Here is a 7,134-nt window from a genome sequence, read left to right on the forward strand (position 1 = left end):
TTCCTTTTTAGCATAACACATATGATATTCACACATGTTGTGGCATCTATCACTAATTTAACCCTTTTTATTATTGACTACTATCTCATTGAATGGATGAACCACAATTTACTTACTTATTCACTCACCAGCTGATGAGAATTTAAGTTGCTTCTAGTTTTTGTTAACTATGGGTCAGATTGCTATAAACATTTGCCTACCAAGTTCTTCTGGTGACACATTTTCACTTATCTTGAACAAATATCCAGGAGTAAAATTGTTGGATTATGTAAGTGTATGTTTGATGTTATAAGACACTGCCAAACTGTTTTCCAAAGTGACTCACTATTTTGAATTCCCATCAGCAAAGTCCAAGAGCTCTGAGACTTCCGTTTGTTCCATATCCTCTTGGCACTTGGCATTTTAACTATTATAATAGATATGTAGTGGCATCTCATTACGGTTTTACTGATAATTTGCAAGACCCTGATGACTGGTGATGTTAGGCATCCTTTAATTTGTTTGTTATCCATCTCTCTCTTCTGAAGTGTCTGTTAAAATTATTTTGTGATTTTCATGGGAGTTTCTGTTTTCTTATTGACTTGTGTGGATTCTATACCTATCCTAGATAGATCTCCTTGGGTCAAATACATGTTTTCTGAAATTTTTCTGGAGTTTGTGTTTGTATCCAGCACCTTCCAAGGAACACAATGTTTAATTTTGAGACTCTAATTCATACTATTTTTGTTTATGGCTTAACCTTTGTGCTTTCTAAGAAACCTTTGCCTAATTCAAGACCATAAAGATTTTTCTTCTACACTTTCAATGTTTTGTAGTTTCAGGTTTTATGTTTAGAGCTATAATATATTTAATGTTAACTACTGTATATGAGGTATGGATCAAGTTTATTTTTTTACATATAGATGTCCAAACTTTCTGGCACCAATTTTTAAAAAGACTATCCTTTTCTTATTAAGTTACCTTGTCATCTTTGTCAGATAAAAAAATTAATTGATCATGTTTGTGTGGGCCTTATTTTCTGAATTTTCTATTCTGTTCCAATGATCTGTATATCTAGCTTTTCACCAATACCTCCCTATCTTGAGTCCTGCTAAAATAAATACACCACATGGCAGGTATAAACCACATTGAGTCAAATATATGACAATAAGCACTAAGGATCATAAGTTGGAATAAATAGAATTATATTTTTACAAAGTTCTCACATCATGAACTATTTGAGAGCAGACTAAGTTCATGGGGTATATTGTATTCTTTAGAACCACCACTTAGAGATATAACCAAAAGCAAAAAAAAAAAAATATGTTAAAGATACAAATGGAATACTAAAAAACCTTGAATTTCTCCAGAGATGGAAGAAAAGAAGGACCGGAAATTCCAATTTCCTACTGTGTATCAAAGGATGCTCTGCATATCCAGAATATTTATCAACATTGTCGAGTATTTAATTAATATCTCCTGTATTATAGACATTGCACCAGGAACTAGGTAAATGGTGATGGATAAAACAGGCATGGACATCACCCTCATGGAACTCAAAATCCAATGGGAAGACAGACATTAAAAACACCCACAAATAAATATAATTTCAAATTCTGATAAATGCAGTTAGAAATCAAACACAAGATGCTATGAGATATAAAGAACAAAAGTAGTAGACAATATCAGAGTTCAGATCACTAGTAAGGCCATTTTCTCCTTCTAGGTCTGTGGGAGAATTTTACTTCCCTATTCCGTAAAAGTACACATGCCAGTGCTTCGGCCAATGAAATACAGGCAGAAACGATACACCATTTCCAAGCAAGAGTATTTAATTTTTTTATAGGTGTTCAAGTACAGTTGTCTCCATTTTCCCCCCACCACTTCCCCCTGCCCTACCCACTCCCACCTCCCACCCTCAATCCTACCCACCTTTGGCTCTGTTCGTGGGTCCTTTATACAAGTTCCTTGATGATCCTTCCCCTCCTTTCCCCTGCTATCCCTCTCCCACCTCCCCTCTGGTTACTGTCAGTTTGTTCTTTATTTCAACATCTCTGGTTATATATTGCTTGTTTGTTTTGTAGATTAGGTTCCACTTATAGGTGAGATCATATGGTATTTGTCTTTCACCACCTGGCTTTTTTCTTAGCATAATGTTCTCCAGCTCCATTCATGCTGTTGCAAAGGGTAGGAGCTCCATATCTAAGCAGGAGCATTTAAAAATCAGTTCACTAGTTCTCCATGTGCTCTTCCCCTGCCCCAGCAAAAAGCAGCCTCATGTTGAAATTGGAGCAATATTCAATGGTGAAGCCTCTTTCAAATCAATTTCTGAGTAATAGATAAGAGGCCCCTTGCCAACTCACATTGGACATAATGTAAAAAATAATAATTCTTTGTTATTTAAGTTACTGACATTTCAATATTGTTAAAATAACATAACTTAGTCTAATCTAACTGATAGAGTAATTATAGAAAGGTTTTTATGGCCAGACCTAAAAGAAATGGGACATATAGTAAAAGTTTTGGAAGAAGAAAATTTCAGGTTAGTGTACATTTTATAGACTGCCTTAGGCCTTTGTGAGAATTATGAAAAGCAATGTGTTGTTCTGATAGAAATGGGCATGCCTCAGCACTTGACTGTCCTGATGTATATAACCTGTATTCTAAATAGGAAGCCACTGTCACAACACAATACAGAGAAATAGAATGCTTTCCTATAGGCAAAGGTGTCAGACAAGGGTGCATTTAATCTCCCTGCTTAATTTGTAGGCAAAACACATCACATGAAAAGCTGGGCTAGACTCAGAGGAATGAGGATTAAAAATCAGTGGAAGAATTATAAATAACTTAAGATACATAGATAATGCCACCTTACTGGCAGAAATTAGCACTGATCTGAAACAACTTCTGATGAAAGCAAAAGAAAGTGCTGAAGTAGGACTGAATTTGAACATCAAGAAGACAAAAATCATGACTACAGAAGAAATATACAACTTTAACAGAAACAATAAAGACATCAAAATTGTTAAAGATTTTACTTCCCTTAGTTCAGTTATCAATTCAGATGGAGATGGCAGCCAAGAAATCAAGAGAAGGGCAGCAATAGAAGGATTAGAAAAGATCACCAAGAGCAAAGATGTGTCATTGGAGACCAAGGCTAAGATCATCCACACCCTCATATTCCCAGTTACTACGTATAGATGCAAAAGTTGAACAGTGAAGAAAGCTGATAGGATAAAAATTAATTCATTTCAAACATGATGTTGCATCCTCGCTAGGTGGCTCAGTTGGTTAGAGAGTTCTCCTGTACACCAAAAGGTTATGGGTTCAATTCCCAGTCAGGGCACATACCTAGGTTGCAGTTTCAATCCCAGTTGGGGCATATACAGGAGACAAGCAATCAATGTTTCTCTCACATCTCTCTCTCTCTCTCTCTCTCTCTCTCTCTCTCTCTCTCTCTTTCTCTCTCTCTCGCGCACATGCACACACACACACACACACACACACACCCCTACCTCTCTCCCCCCTTTCCTCTCTCTCTAAAATCAATAAACATATCCTTGGGTGAGGATTAAAAAATAAATGTGGTGTTGGCAGAAAACTCTTCGGACACACTATACCACCAGAAAGATAAACAAGTGGTTCACAGAGTAAATTAAGCCTGAAACATCTGGACTAGACTCATAGGCAAAAAAAAAAAGAGGAAAAAAAGACAAATCTGAAGCTGTTCTATTTGGGGTACATCATGAGAAAAAAGGGTTCTTTGGATCATAGAATCAGAGAATAATGCTGGGGAAACAGGAAGCAGGAAGAGAGAAAGTTCAAATATGAAATTGACTCCATAAAAGAAGCCATAAGCATGACTCTACGGGAGCTGAGCAGGGTGGTGAGGACAGGACATTGTGGACATCACTTGCATAGAGTTGCCGAGAGTCATAGCCAAAAAAAAAAAAAAAAAATTGGCACATAAGACACACAATGAGGTGGGGAGAGTTTTCCCAGCAAAGGGAATAGCAAATCCAAAAGCTCTGAAGCAGTAAAGATATTGATTCATTCACAGAATGGAAAGAACACCAGCAGTGTATGGCAGAGTGAGCAATGGGGAACTACTGAGGAATGAAAGTGGAGAAGTGCTCAAGGCCAGAGTATTCAGGGTCTTAGAGACGATGTTCAATATTTTGGATTATCTTCTAAATGCAGTCAAATGCCCTTGAGGTTTTTACGTAATGCAGAGATGTTTACATTTCGGTTCCTCTGGACAGTGTGGGGAGAATGGATTAAAACTTGGGAAGAAAGAGTGGAAGCCACAGGACCCACCTGGAGACCATTTTAGTGGTCAGCAGGATATGCCATGGTTTGCAGAGGTAGTCACAGTGAAAATAAAAAGCAGGGATGATTTGGGAGTTAGCACTGACAAATGAGATAATGATAAAATACTAAGAACAGTGATGAAAAGCAGAGAATCCAAAGTAATTGTCAAATGACTGGCTCGAATGTGTCAATAAGGAAAAGGGGATTGGAAATTTCAGATATCTAAGATAAGATTCAACCTTTTTCATAAAGCCTGACAAAGGTAATTTCTGACTTGAGCAAAGGCAGCTAGGTAAAGTGTTGAGAGTGCAATCCAGACTGGACTGAAGTGAAGAGTGACTGAAAATGGAAAACGAGGATGGTAATATAGACAACTCTCATGAGAGAGGCTAAGACATAAAGCACAGACACGAAGGACGATTGCTGGGAGGTGATATGGTGATGCGGATCCTGGCCAGCAGGATCCCGTGTTGTGGCAGCAATAGACAAATACACACGGACTACAGAAATCCTGTAGAGAAAAAGGGACTGCGCAGCCGCTCTCTAAGTCAGAGAGAGGGCCCAGACCCCCACCTGGACAGGCTCTTATTGTTTTTCTAGGCACATTACATCAAGGATGGTCCTCATTTACTATGCATAGGTTCGTTCAGGATGGTTATCTTTTACAGACAACAAAGGAGAGGATGTTGCTAAATACATCAAAGAAGATATTTGCAAATGTAAAGGGGAAAGCAGTCAAACCGGTACACTCCATACTTGGGATGTTCAGCTCAAATTTTAGGAAGTTAAAGATACTCAGTAAACATTTGCTGCCTCAATTCAGGGTGCGGGAGTTTTAGCGAGAGCAAGCCTCATAGCAGTCTAGGTACAATGCAGGCCTGACTCCCCACAGGAGAACCTATCCGTGGGTGTGGGTCTTGCCCACAGAACCTCGCTCCCCACTGGCTTTTCTGAGTGGGGACTGGGCCACATTTCCCACACGTTGAATAGGGTTTCCCTATAATAATATGGTTTCAAGGAAAGGCTTTTGTTGCTTTTTATTTCTTAATGAGAAACACAAGAACATCTTCAAATGTCAATGAGACATATTCTGAACAACAGAACTCCCTTTTATACCCCAAGCTATATCTCCACATAATCACACACCTAATCAGTTGCCAAATTATGTTTTCCATCCTTAAATGTCTCTTGAATCCCCTTTCTTCTCTCCATTTTATTGTCTCTGCATAAATTAAAACTTCTATGTCCCTTAACAGAGCTTTTATTATAGCATCTACCAAGAGGTTACCAAAATGCAAGGTTAAGGGTATACATCTGTCCAGAAAAAGTCCAGCCATTGTTAATGTAACAAGAACAGTTTGCATGACATCAGTGTAATCTTGGCAGCCAAGGAGAGTGAACTGGCATGTGCATGCATGAACAATGACAACTTTACTGTACTAGTCGGGGGTGGGCGGTAGTCACCATTGAGTGAGCATGTATAGTATCTGTCTGTCACATTCAAAATGCCTGAGCAAGTAGAGTAATAAATCTGCATCAAAATTTCATGTTAAGCTTGAACATTGCTCTGTGGAAAGTATTTGGATGACTCAAAGGCTTTCAGGGACAATGCAAAGAGTGAAGAGCAAATGAAAGTGTGGCACAAGCGTATCAAAGATGGTCAAGAATCTGTTGAAAGTGATCCACGTTCTGGAAGGCCTGAAACAAGCAGGCACCTGAGAATGCCGAAGGCGTATGGGCTGCAATCAACAAGGATCAGCGATTGGCAGTGCGCCCAATCTTTGCACATGCTGGTCTTGCTTTTGCTCATGACTCCATACCTTCCTACATGCTGGTCCCTCTGCCTGGTCTGCCCTCCCTACTAACCCATCCACTCATACTCCTCCTTTGTCTAAGGTTTACTCATCCTTCAAAAAAAAAAAAAAATCATAATATCACCTCCTCTTGGAAACTTTGCCAGATTCCATTTGTTCTAATTAGCTTGTCCACATTCTCCCATACTACTCTGTTCATACTCCTTTAAACACTTACCAAAAGTAAGTGTTTCTTCTACCAGATATCCTTTAGGAAAAAATTGTTATATCTATATAAACCCATCTAGCCCATCTAGAATATGTTAGGAGTTTCATAAATATTTAAGTGTATGAATGAGCAAGCCAGTGAATTAATGGTCTGAGTAAAAGTCCAGGTCCTTTCAAACGCTATTCAAGGCTCTTCACACTCAACACCCCTCCCCCAGCTGCACTTCTAGCTCAGCTTTTGCTGTCTCACAGATGTACCCTGTGCTACACCCGAATGCATGTGCTAGAGTGGGATGCAGCAAACTGACATGACAATTACAGCCCAGGTGGAGGTAGGGCAGAAGACAGAAGTAACAGAGGTGAGGACTTCAAGGAACTGAGACAGCAGGACAAGGATGGGTCATCCCTGTGGATATTAATATTCAAAAATTATAACAGAAGTAGTGGTAAGTAAGAGACCATCAGTCAGGTGCTAAAGTCATTAAAATACAAGGGAAGGTGATAGTCATAAATTACTACAAGGAGTTGTGGGCCATAAGATGCTTCAAAAGCCCTGAGAAGGGGGAGGGTATGGGATAGATGAACTCTGGGTGGAAAACAACAATAATGAAAAAGCAAAACACCCACCTCACTTCCAAGTCCAGGAATATGTGAGATACAACAGGAAGTGAAAAGGAAGCCATACTGAGGGCAACACCTCACCATATAATGCTGCTGCTAAGAACCCTTATAGCAGCACAGAAGTTTATATACAACCAATCATTAAGAGCAATCCCAAGCAGGATTATTCAGCTGCTGTGTGATGAGTGAAGTTATTATAGAA

Source organism: Desmodus rotundus, chromosome 7 (genome assembly GCF_022682495.2).
Source record: "Desmodus rotundus isolate HL8 chromosome 7, HLdesRot8A.1, whole genome shotgun sequence".
Lineage (NCBI taxonomy): Eukaryota > Metazoa > Chordata > Mammalia > Chiroptera > Phyllostomidae > Desmodus > Desmodus rotundus.